This window comes from Triticum dicoccoides, chromosome 6A (assembly GCF_002162155.2).
Source record: "Triticum dicoccoides isolate Atlit2015 ecotype Zavitan chromosome 6A, WEW_v2.0, whole genome shotgun sequence".
Lineage (NCBI taxonomy): Eukaryota > Viridiplantae > Streptophyta > Magnoliopsida > Poales > Poaceae > Triticum > Triticum dicoccoides.
In genome coordinates this window covers 93214992-93228724 of record NC_041390.1, presented here as the reverse complement: position 1 = coordinate 93228724, position 13733 = coordinate 93214992, and the positions used below count along the sequence as shown (strand labels likewise).

Genomic DNA, 13733 nt, shown 5'->3' with positions numbered 1-13733 from the left:
CGTTTCATTCCGTAGCCTTTATTTCGAGTTACTAACACTTAGCAACCGAACCGGTATCTAATACCCTGGTGCTACTAGGAGTACTAGCAAAGTACACATTAACACAATGTATATCCAATATACTTCTATCGACCTTGCCAGCCTTCTTATCTACCAAGTATCTAGGGTAATTCTGCTCTAGTGGTTGTTCCCCTTATTACAGAAGCACTTAGTCTCGGGTTTGGGTTTTACCTTGGGTTTCTTCACTAGAGCAGCAGCTGATTTGTCGTTTCATGAAGTATCCCTTCTTGCCCTTGCCCTTCTTGAAACTAGGGGTTTCACCAACCATCAACAATTGATGCTCCTTCTTGATTTCTACTTTCGCGGTGTCAAACATCGCGAACACCTCAAGGATCATCATATCTATCCCTGATATGTTATAGTTCATCACGAAGCTCTAACAGCTTGGTGGCAATGACTTTGGAGAACCATCACTGTCTTATCTGGAAGATCAACTCCCACTCGATTCAAATGATTGTTGTACTCAGACAATCTGAGCACAAGCTCAACAATTAAGCTTTTCTCCTTAGTTTGCAGGTTAAGAAAGTCATCGGAGGTCTTATACCTCTTGACGTGGGCACGAGCCTGAAATCCCAATTTCAGCCCTCGAAACATCTCGTATGTTCCGCGACATTTCGAAACACGTCTTTGGTGCCTCAACTCTAAACCGTTTCACTGAACTATCACGTAGTTATCAAAACGTGTACAAACGACGTTTGGGGTTCAGCACACTGAGCGGTGCATTAAGGACATAAGCTTTCTACTGTCCGCATAATCGCTACTATCAACTTTCAACTATATTTTCTCTTGGAACATATCTAAACAGTAGAACTATAGCGTGAGCTACGACATAATTTGCAAAAACCTTTTGACTATGTTCAGGATAAATAAGTTCATCTTATGAACTCCCACTCAGATAGACATCCCTCTAGTCATCTAAGTGATTACATGATCCGAGTCAAACTAGGCCGTGTCCGATCATCACGTGAGACGGACTAGTCATCATCGGTGAACATCTTCATGTTGATCGTATCTTCTATACGACTCATGTTCGACCTTTCGGTCTCCGTGTTCCGAGGCCATGTCTGTACATGCTAGGCTCGTCAAGTTAACCCTAAGTGTTTCGTGTGTGTTCCGAGGCCATGTCTGTACATGCTAGGCTCGTCAACACCCGTTGTATTTGAACGTCTGAATAAAACACCCGATCATCACGTGATGTTTTGAAACAGCGAACTGTCACAACGGTGCACAGTTAGGGGAGAACACTTCTTGAAATTGTTGTAAGGGATCATCTTATTTACTACCGTTGTTCTAAGCAAATAAGATGTATAAACATGATAAACATCACATGCAATCAAATAGTGACATGATATGGCCATCATCACTTTGCTCCTTTTGATCTCCATCTTCGGGGCTCCATGATCATCATCGTCACCGGCATGACACCATGATCTCCATCATCATGATCTCCATCATCGTGTCTTCATGAAGTTGCCTCGCCAACTATTACTTCTACTACTATGGCTAACGGTTAGCAATAAAGTAAAGTAATTACATGACGTTTAAGTTGACACGCAGGTCACAAATAAATAAAGACAACTCCTATGGCTCCTGCCGGTTGTCATACTCATCGACATGCAAGTCGTGATTCCTATTACAAGAACATGATCAATCTCATACATCACATATATCATTCATCACATCCTTTTTGGCCATATCACATCACATAGCATACCCTGCAAAAACAAGTTAGACGTCCTCTAATTGTTGTTTGCATGTTTTACGTGGCTGCTATGGGTTTCTAGCAAGAACGTTACTTACCTACGCAAAACCACAACGTGATATGCCAATTGCTATTTACCCTTCATAAGGACCCTTTTCATCGAATCCGTTCCGACTAAAGTGGGAGAGACTAGCACCCGCTAGCCACCTTATGCACCAAGTGCATGTCAATCGGTGGAACCTGTCTCACGTAAGAGTATGTGTAAGGTCGGTCCGGGCCGCTTCATCCCACAATACCGTCGAAACAAGATTGGACTAGTAACGGTAAGCATATTGAACAACATCAACGCCCACAACTACTTTGTGTTCTACTCGTGCAAAGAATCTACGCAATAGACCTAGCTCATGATGCCACTGTAGGGGAACGTAGCAGAAATTCAAAAATTTTCCTACGAATCACCAAGATCTATCTATGGAGAGACCAGCAACGAGTAGAAGGGAGAGTGCATCTACATACCCTTGTAGATCGCTAAGCGGAAGCGTTCAAGTGAACGGGGTTGATGGAGTCGTACTCGTCGTGATTCAGATCACCGATGATCCTAGTGCCGAACGGACGGCACCTCCGCGTTCAACACACGTACAGCTCGACGATGTCTCCCACACCTTGATCCAGCAAGGAGAGAGGGAGAGGTTGAGGAAGACTCCATCCAGCAGCAGCACAACGGCGTGGTGGTGATGGAGGAGCATGGCAATCCTGCAGGGCTTCGCTAAGCACCTACGGGAGAGGAGGAGGTGTCACGGGAGGGAGGGAGGCGCCAAGGGCTCAGGTATGGATGCCCTCCCTCCCCTCCACTATATATAGGGGCAGGGGAGAGGGGGGAGGCGCAGCCTTGCCCCCTCCTCCAAGGAAGGGGTGCGGCTAAGGAGGGGGGAGGAGTCCATCCTCCCCAAGGCACCTCGGAGGTGCCTTCCCCCTTTAGGACTCTCCCCTTTTTTCCTTTATCTTGGCGCATGGGCCTCTAGGGGCTGGTGCCCTTGGCCCATGTAGGCCAAGGCGCACCCCCTACAGCCCATGTGGCCCCCCGGGGCAGGTGGCCCCACCCGGTGGGCCCCCGGGACCCTTCCGGTGGTCCCGGTACAATACCGATGACCCCGAAACTTGTCCCGTGGCCGAAACAGGACTTCCTATATATAAATCTTTACCTACGGACCATTCCGGAACTCCTCGTGACGTCCGGGATCTCATCCGGGACTCCGAACAACATTCGGTAACCACATACAAACTTCCTTTATAACCCTAGCGTCATCGAACCTTAAGTGTGTAGACCCTACGGGTTCGGGAGACATGCAGACATGACCGAGACGTTCTCTGGTCAATAACCAACAGCGGGATCTGGATACCCATGTTGGCTCCCACATGTTCCACGATGATCTCATCGGATGAACCACGATGTCAAGGACTCAATCAATCCCGTATACAATTCCCTTTGTCTAGCGGTATGGTACTTGCCCGAGATTCGATCGTCGGTATACCGATACCTTGTTCAATCTCGTTACCGGCAAGTCTCTTTACTCGTTCCGTAACACATCATCCCGTGATCAACCCCTTGGTCACATTGTGCACATTATGATGATGTCCTACCGAGTGGGCCCAGAGATACCTCTCCGTTTACACGGAGTGACAAAATCCCAATCTCGATTCGTGCCAACCCAACAGACAATTTCAGAGATACCCGTAGTGTACCTTTATAGCCACCCAGTTACGTTGTGACGTTTGGCACACCCAAAGCACTCCTACGGTATCCGGGAGTTGCACAATCTCATGGTCTAAGGAAATGATACTTGACATTAGAAAAGCTTTAGCATACGAACTACATGATCTTGTGCTAGGCTTAGGATTGGGTCTTGTCCATCACATCATTCTCCTAATGATGTGATCCCGTTATCAACGACATCCAATGTCCATGGTCAGGAAACCGTAACCATCTATTGATTAACGAGCTAGTCAACTAGAGGCTTACTAGGGACATGGTGTTGTCTATGTATCCACACATGTATCTGAGTTTCCTATCAATACAATTCTAGCATGGATAATAAACGATTATCATGAACAAGGAAATATAATAATAATCAATTTATTATTGCCTCTAGGGCATATTTCCAACATTTAGGTTGTTTTGAAACACAGTTTTTCTGTGGTTACCAACTGATGGCATCAATTTCTTCTTTTTTTATATGTGCAGGGAGTGTGTGGCAGCATCCAAAAACAAGGGAAAAAATGCTTGATCTCAATGAGTTGCCTCCAGATCTCAATGAGCTTCCTCATGATATGGATCAGCAGCAACCCAGCATAGAACAAGGAAACTGCACAGAAAATGGTCGATCTGTTTACTACACGCAGGCAAGTCGTGATGGTAACCCTACGGGCCATGACAATGTGGCAGGCCAGTCATCAACCCGTGGTGCCCCTGTAGTGATGTCTTTGCAGTCAGAGAGCCATACTCTTGATGACACAGGAACCGAGGCAAATGTTCCTGGTCCAACCAGGACTGAGCTAGAAGCTGGGGCTTTTGACAGAGTTGTGCAAGTAGAAGAAGGAGAGGATGAGGCTGGTTCTCAACCTATGGAACCCTATGTTGGCATGAGGTTTGACAGCCTTCAAATTGCTAAGGATCACTACAACAGTTACGCACTACGGATGGGTTTCTCTATCAAGATGAACACCTCTAGACGGACACCCCGCACCAATGAATTGATAAAACAACAGTTTTGCTGCAACAAGTTCAAGAAGCCCAAAGCTGATGATGGAGGAGCTGAGGCTCCTCCTTACCTGGACCCTATTCCAGATCCAACATCTGTTAACAGTGATGAGGAGATGGAAGAAGAACCTCCAATATTTGCTGAAGAGGATGCTGGTACTAGTAAGAAGAAGAAGAAGCGCAAACGTGAGACAATAAAGCAGACTGAATGCAAGGTGAAAATGTTGGTGAAGCTGATAGATGGGCGATGGGAGGTGACGCACTTTGTTCGTGACCACAATCATCCGCTCGTGAACAAACCTTCATTGTCCAAATACTTGAGATCCCACCAAGGCATCTCACCTGATGAAAAGGAGTTTCTGCGCATCTTGTATAACTGCAACTTGACTACAGGTGTGGTGTTTTTCTATATCCCTTGAAGAATTAAGTTTCCCTCTAGGCAGTCCAGTGTGCAACTGTTATGGTACTACTGTGCAACTGAAATGGCTTAACTATGCAACTGCTGTCCAACTTCCCATGCTTTTTATATATCACTTTGGGTGCTTCTTGTGCAACTAGATTGTCTTTACTGTGCAAATACACAATGTCCTGTATGCAAAAACTGCAAAGTGTTTTTAAAAAGGTGCAGCTAGGTGTCCATTTCCTGTGATTATCTTCTGTGCCAACACGTGTCCTATTACTGTGCAGCTGGATGTGCGCATTTGTGCAACTAAAAAAAGGATATACTGTTTGTTTTTGTATTATGCAGGACGAATGATGCATGTAATGGCAGAGTTCTATGGATCTGAGATGATGGTGCCGTTCGGACCAAAGGCAATAACAAATCTTTGTACAAGTTTCCGTAGAGATGACACAAAGGAGGGTGATCTGATTGAGACAATTGCGCACTTCAAGGATATACAAAAAACCGATCCAGACTTCTTCTATAAGGTGAAATATGATGAAGAGGACAGAGTTGTCAACATATTTTGGGTGGACGGCTTAGCTCAAAAAGCTTATGTGGAGGCGTACCACGATTGCATATCGTTTGACACCACCTACATGACCAACTTGTACAATATGCCGTTCGCGCCCTTCATAGGAATAAACCAACATGGCCAATCTTTCATGCTGGGTTGCGCATTTGTGAGGCAGGAGTTGGCATCGAGCTTTGATTGGGTCTTTGGAGCATTCCTAGAGGCTATGGATGGCAAACCTCATGACAACTTCATCACCGATCAGGATGGTGCGATGAGGCAGTCAATACAGAGCATCTTTCCAACCACCGTGCACCGTTGTTGTCGATGGCACATCATGAAAAAGGCTCAGGAAAAGGTTGGTTGGTTGCTGTGCCGGAATCCAGGACTCTCTGATGATTTCAACAAGTGTGTTGACTTCAGCTTCACTATAGACGAGTTTGAGCAGAATTGGGCTGGGTTAATGATCAAGTATGAGGCTATGGCACACACGCACTTTGAGAAGTTGTACGAATACAGGTCAACTTGGGTGCCGTGCTACTTCAAACACAGGTTCTTTCCCTTCCTCCAGTCTACACAGCGTAGTGAGGGGTTCAACGCCGTCCTCAAAAGATATGTGAACCCACACAACTCAATGTTGAACTTCGTCAAGCAATATGAAAAAATACAGAACCACATCCTTGCCAAGGAAGGCTGCAATGATTACAGGACACAACACCTTGAGATTGAGTTGTGGTCCAACTTCCCAATAGAGAAGCAAGCTTACAAAACCTATACTAGAGACCTTTACCGCAAGTTTAGAGAAGAGTTTGAGCTGATTGGACGTTATAATGCATTCCAAGTTGGTGCTGATGTGTTTGAGCTCAGACCGAACCAGGAATTTGTTGCGAAATATGGTTCTCGAAACTACTTGGTGCAGGCAAGGGTGGAGGAGCGTTCCTATTTGTGTGAGTGTTGTAAAATGGACAAGGACGGCATCCTCTGTTGCCACATCCTCAAGGTGTTCACCCATGTTGGCGTTGATGTCATACCGGAAAGGTACCTGCTAAGACGGTGGACACCTACTGCTGTACCTAGTGCGTCAGGGACTGGTTATGAGAAACCGGATGAAATGCCTCCTCAATCAAAGAAGCAGATAAGGGAGAGGAACATGATATACGATTTTCGGAAACTAGCAAAGTTTGCGAGTGGTTCTGATCCAGCACAAGCTATTGTATACAAGCATATGCGTGCAGCACGTACCGAGATCGGCCACCTGAACAAGTCCAAGAAAATGAAAAAACCGACTGCTGCAACGGGGCCATCAGATGATGGCAACCCTCGAGGACCTCCTCCACCTCCAGGCAGCAATCAGGGGGCTCATCATCCAGGTAATTACCTGCCCCAACTCCTGATCTAACTAGGTGTGTAACTTCAGTTGCACACATCATTGTGCCTAGTTGCACACACCATGGTAGCCACTTGGACAAGAACATACTGCCTAGTTGCGCACGCTGTGTTAGTTCACGCATCAAAGATAACACAGCTAACTTATTTTTTCCAGTTATGCATATGTGTGATGTCAACACTCAAGGACCTCCTCCCCCTCCTGGCTGTACACGGCATCCTCCACCACCTCCTCCCCCGCATGCTCCTCCCAATGGCCCTACAGGCAGCACTCAGGGGGCTCGTCGTCTAGGTAATTACCTTCCCCCAACTCCCCATCAAACTAGGTCTGTAACACCAATTGCACACATCATGGTGCTCAGTTGCACCGAACAGGCTACCTAGTTGCGCATGCTGTGTTAGTTCGAGCATAAAAAAGATAAACACAACTGACTTGTTTGTCCTGTTCTGCCTATAGGTGATGCCAACCCTCAAAGACCTCCTCCCCCGCCAGGCCCAACTAGCAGTGCCCTTTGTGCTACTCCCAATGGACCTACAGGCAGGACTCAGGGGGCTCATAACCCAGGTTAGTACCTTCACCGACTCCAAAACAAAAACTAGGGTGAGTGACTTTAGTTGCACATATCATAGTGCCCAGTTGAACAGAAACATGCTGCCTAGTTGCGTGCGCTGTGTTAGTTTGAGGATCAAGCTAAAAATCTAACTTGTTTTTCATGTTCTGCCCATAGGCGACTACAATCCAAGTACCATGACAGGTCGTGCTACTGCAGGTGTTTTTTTCAACTTAACTTGCACACAGCAACCAGTTAGTTGCACAAAAATGTACTGTGTGGTTGCACAGAACATCAGTGCTGGTTGCACAATAACAAAAATACTAAACTTTTTATATGATTATTACACAGGTGATCGTGACGGTCCTACTGCCCCGTTGGAGGCTACATCCCATGCACAAGCTTCTGATGATTTTGTGCCCAGGGATCCTCCAAGGTCTACTACAAAGGGTAGGGCAAAGAGTCGACGGTACAAATCGGCGCTGGAGCTACACCCAAAGAAGAAAAACAAATGCAGCCAGTGCCAATCTACAGAGCACACTGCTGGTGTGTGTCCACAGAGGCTCCTATGATTCTGTTTCCTCATTTGTAACTTTGGAACAAAAAAGGAAAAATAATGATGTCTTTTTTAGCAATGTTGGGACCAAGTGGACACATTCGGCATCTATGATTCCTCTTTATCTAATTTATGCTGCTTGAATTAGTTCATGCACTGTGTAAAAAAAGTTGCTATTTGTGCCTTTGTTGGCAACTGGTTAAATATTTAGTTGTTGAACAATTGTATATCCAGTGCTCCTAATGTATCAACAAAAGTGATGATATTGAGTTGCAAACGCAATTACTAGCAGTGTGCAACTACAAAATCTACTTAATAAAATTGTACAAACCAGAAACTTCCTCCATGGAGCAGAAAAAAAATAGTACTGACCTACTCCTTGTCGTATCTCACCAACTTCCTCCATGGGGCGGTGTTGTGCACGCTGGTGACCCAATCATACGTCAGCTTCTTCCTGATGTTGAGTACTTCCTTGGGGTTGTAGTTGGGCAGTTGGCTACCATTCCACTCGGTGGCGTTAAGCAGTGCGAACAACCCACACTCATTACTGCAAAAAATGGGCAAAAAAATTGTCACATAAAATTAAAACCAAAAAAAGGTAATGCACTCTATGCAACTACTTATGTCCTACTGTGCAACTGCTTGTGTTCTACTGCAACTCATTATGTGCCACTTTGCAACTACTTACGCGCCACTCTGCAACTAGCTAGATAATCCATTAGAAACTCATAAAAATGATAATACAGATTGAAGACTAGTACTGTGTCTTAAAAATACTAAAGATTGCACATGTAGAAAAATTTAAAAACTACAAAATGATTGTATTTGATTGAGAAGGAATGAAATGCTTATTGTCTTACTTGCCAAGCTGCTTCGGTACGTCAATGTCAATAATCTGGAAGTGCTCGATGCTAAACTTTGGGTAATGCTTCCTCCATAGCTGGCGTACTGCCCCCGCAATGGTAGAGGCGTTGTTCATCAGCTCAATGTTGTCCAGCGTCCTGCTTGAATCAAGAACTTCGAAGCGTCCGTCCCTCAAGTTGACACTGAAGACCCAATAATGCCTCCCTCCGTCCTTATCGGTTACATCTGCGCACTCGAGCACTGGCAGCATGACCTGCAAGCGTGAACGATTTCAGACACAAATACAAGATGTAGCTAAGAAAAACAGTAAAAAGACTTTGTCAAGTTAAAAATGGGTTGCAACAAGTATCTGCCAACTAACAGATGTGTCATGTGCAACTGGACATGCTGTGGGTGCCAACTAAAAAAAGATTGATGATGTGGGCACAACACTCACCAAGTCTTTCTTGTCGAGACGGTTCTTGTAATCAAACTTCTTGTTCATCTCATCCACATTGTGGATCCCTTGCTGTAATTTTATCTGCAGAGATTATAAAACATGGCTCAAAACTCCTTAGTAGGTGAAAGGCCTCCCTCAAATGGTCAACGAAAAGTGCTACAGAACAAAGATGAGGGTAAAAAGAAGGTTTTGGAAAAACTTACAGAAAACCTCAGTGGCATAACAACCTTCTTTGACCCTTCTAGTAAGTTATCCGTGATGTGTAAGATTCCAGTCTCAATAACAATTTTTGACAACCATTGAACCGGCTTCATCGAATCAACTAACTCCTTTAAAGAAATGTAGAAAGCACCATACCTGATTATCTCAGGGCTGATTTTTTTTGAAAGCAATAAAAAGACAAGTTAGCTCGAAGGGTCACAGCAGCAAAAAAATGTGCATGAAAATGAAAAAAGAACAGTGTGCAACTAAAAGCCCTGTTCTGTGCAACATACTATGCTTTCTGTGCAACTAAGTGGCTGGTGCTATGCAACTGAAAAAGATATGTATGAAGGATGTGGGGAGTTAGTTTACCTGGTAGCTCCATCATTTGCTCCTTTGTGATGCCTGACCCAATACAAGAGGGCAGCGTAAAGCTTGTTCACTACCTCATTGGTGCTGAAAGTCTTGTTCTTGTTGTAGTCGATGAATGGAGACCTTTGAGATGCTCCAGGCCTTCTTACCCTCCTCTGTCTTCGTGCAAGAGGTGGCCCCGAAGAACTGCTCGTGCCAAGTTCTGGTTCTGCGCATATCGGGGTGTGGCAATTCTCTGGTGAACCAACATCTAGTTCTTGAGATATTGCCTTGCCAGCATCAGCAGCATCACATCCTTTATTCACAGCTGCTGGGTCTAACTCACACTCGTCAATGCTAATCACACCGGCTTCCGCTGTATCTATTGCTCGAGCAGGTGCTGGAGCATCACCATCTATGCCGAGGTCAAAAGATGGTGCATCACAAAACCCGTCACCATGATAAGAGTTTGATCTTCGTAAGGGTTCAAGGACCAGGGCATCTCCTTGCGGCACAAACATGGGTGCATCATTCACTGACTTGGTTCGCAATAGTGTTGTAGTTGGCGGCCTTGGAGGCTTGCACCTACTTATAATGTCGAACACCTCCTCTTGTGTTAATGGTTGCTGAAAGACAACTCTTGGGGACGGCACTTTGATAGTTGGATCACCTCCTTTTGTGTTTGGCATTGAAGCATCTCTATCAGTAGGCACCTTGGGACTTGCAGTTGCAGTGGTGCCTTCCTGACCAGCTGTGGTGGTTTTGACTGTGACCATACTGCTAACTGACACATCAGTTGGCACACTGGTATCTGTAGTTGGCATCTTTCCAGTCTGAGTTGGCAGCAACCTGGCAGAACTTGGCACCCCTGCATCAATGGCTGCGGCTCGCAGCTCTCTCTCGTCTCTGAACCCCAAATCTTTTGTGGCCTGTTCCCCCTTTGCGCCCCTGGCAAACTTGACAATCTTCTGCTTAGGTGGTTTTGGTGGGACTGTTGAAAGGGGAGTCTTCCCCTTGATCTGTTGAACTTCTCTGACATTGGTTGGCTCTCTGCTCACTACTGTTGGCATATCAGTTTGAAGCACAGCTTCCTTGACCATATTTACTTCAGCATCTTCACTCACCATCTTCTCCTTGGTTTGAGGCAACTGCAGATTCTTCTTCATTGAAACTGCTTTACACTTCTGGACCACGTGAGGGTTTGCCGTGGATGCTGCCTTGCTCTTGCTGGAGCTTAGGTCTGGGAGCTGCTTTAAATATTCCTTGTATTTTTGCTTTGAATGAACCCAGTCAAGACCCTTCCCTGCTTCCTCCATGTCAATTTGATTCTTTTCAGCATCAGTTGATAAGAACAGGCTCTTGTCAATGGAAAAGTTGATCTTCTCACACATATCTTTGTCGCTGAAATCTGGCACGGGAAAGGTGGTTGGCAAAGCTGGCTTCAAGTTGCAGAGCTTGAACATATCAATGCTTCCTTGAGACTCTGCTTCGTCATTTTTCTTTGACTTTGGCAAATCCTTGTCTTTCCAGCAAGTCTTGTCAATCAACAACTGTAGTGTGCTCCTGCTACTCAATGAATTGCTGCTGCTCGCAGGGGTGGCGTGAGTGCTAGTCCTCCTGGATGTGTTGCCACATGTACCACCAGAACCAGGAGCATTGTCATCATCATCGTCATCGCTGCTGTCGCTGCCTCCATTGGATCCCCCTTTATCATCACCATAATCATCCTCGTCTTCTTCATCCTCGTCTTCTTCCCTCTCACTGCCATCAGCTGCTGCGCCTTTGTCTTCTCCCCTCTCACTGCCATCAACTGCTGCCCCTTTGTCCCCGTCCCCCTCTCTGGCCTCACCTTCTTCTTCCTCCTCCTCTGCATCACTATCTTCTTCCTTGTTCTCCTCCTCTCCTTTGTCCTCTTCTTGTTTGTCCTCCTCCTCCTCCTCCTCCTCCTCCTCTTCCTCCTCATCCTCCTCCTCCTCTGCATCTTCTTCATTGTCATCCTCATCCTTGTCCTCCTCCTCTGATTCATCCGCATCTGTCTCCTCATCGTCGTCAGCATCTATCGCTGCTCCCATTTCCTCATCTTCTTCTGAATCATCCTCAACAAATTCTTCTTCTTCTTGTATAGTTGACCGCCCTCTCTTTCTTTTTGGAGCACGGCGTGATGCCCCAGTTTGCATTGATGGCTGTTGTACGTAAGGATCAATATCTGGTTCCTCGTCATCAATCTTGGCAACTTCTTTAATGAAGGTGCCAACCTGTTCAGTTACAGCCTTGCATAGCTCATTGACCACTTTCGCAATTTTTGCCTTTTTCTGCATCAACACAAAAAAGACTCAGTACTGATTCAGTTAGAAAAAATAATAAAAAGTAACAATGTCTGTAACTGACCATGATGTGATAAGCAAAAACGACTAATACACACTTTCTGGCCAACTAAAAACATGATTCTAGCCAACTACACATGCACTGTGGCACAAAGTAAAAACCATGCATTTCTGCCAAAAGTTGATGACAATGGTTGTAAATGAACACTTTGACTATCCAAAAGAACATGTGCAACTACAAAACCTTATATGTGCAACTGAACATACATCACAACCAACTAAATTCTGAATTTTCGCAACTACAAAAGTTATACATGTCCAACTGAACATACATCCCAGCCAATAGAAAAAATATTGGTAAGTGATACAAGTTTATGTATGCAAAACACTAACCTGTGGATTGTATGTTATTGGTAACTTGGATGCCACAAATGCTTCAGCTTGCAAAATTCCACCAAACAGTGGTGTCTGCTCCGTGCCTCTATACTCCTCTTTAAGCTGATGTAAAAAAAAGAGAAACAGAAAATAACAAGGTTATCAAAATAGATTTGTGTGTTGAATGAAACCACACATTACAACCTGTGCAACTACAAACAAGATACTGGGGTAGACAAATTCAACTATACATATATGCAACTGAACAAAGACACAAAAACTGTGCAACACACATGGCACCTAAAAAAAGTTCCTACCAACTGATGCAACACATCTGTGCAACAAGATTAGTAAAACTGTGCAACTTAAAAAAGATGGTGTGCCAATTTAAAATAAACATGTGTGCAGATTGCCAAACTTAAAGCTATAATCTGTGCAACTACATGCATTGTTGTGCCAACTGATGACAGTTTTCTGTGCAATTCCCAAAAAGAGTGACCAGACATCAAAAGAACATAGAAGGAAGACACTGTTGGAAAAAAAACAAAAAAGAACTCACTTGTAATTTGCCGAACACACCAGGAGAGATAGTATCCTTCTTGATCACCTTGGCAATTAGAGTACTATCCCATGCATTCGATCATATCGCGCAGTTGCTTACTGGGATGTCATGTACGAGCGCATCAAGGTATAGTATCTACACCAGACCCAAACAAAAGAAAAAGCCAAGTTCAGTTATTGTTATGAGAATTTCAGCAAACTATAACTGCACAGAAAGAACAAGAACAGATGGAAAAAAGTGGTCGTTTTCACTAACCATCAAGTGATACAAGCAGCAGCAAACAGTTTGCTTCTCCTGGTCCATGTTCCGGAAAGCTTCGTTAATGTGTTCTGCTACAAAGAGGCAGATGTTTGTATTCTTTAGCATTTGATGATCTAGCACAAGTCCATAACACTTTGGGCTGAGCTTCAAGGCCGTGGTTGGTGCTAGAAAAGTACTGAAGGCAACCGCAAGCCAGGCCATAAAAAATGTGTCATCCGTTCTTCCAGCCATATGCTCAATCATCTTGAGCCATGTAGTGATCTGGGGATGAGAATTTCCAGTTATGTTGAAAGCCTGTCTGAATCTCCTAGTGGCATCCTTGTCAACTAAATATCTGACTTTTGGACCCTTGTTTGGGAGATCAAATACCCTCTGAACACTGTCAGC

At 44.9% G+C, this 13733-nt stretch overlaps 1 pseudogene; it reads left to right on the top strand.

The window, feature by feature from the left end:
- Positions 1-4090: 4090 nt before the first annotated feature.
- On the top strand, positions 4091-7985 carry LOC119315699 (annotated as a pseudogene).
- The last annotated feature ends 5748 nt before the right edge of the window (positions 7986-13733 follow it).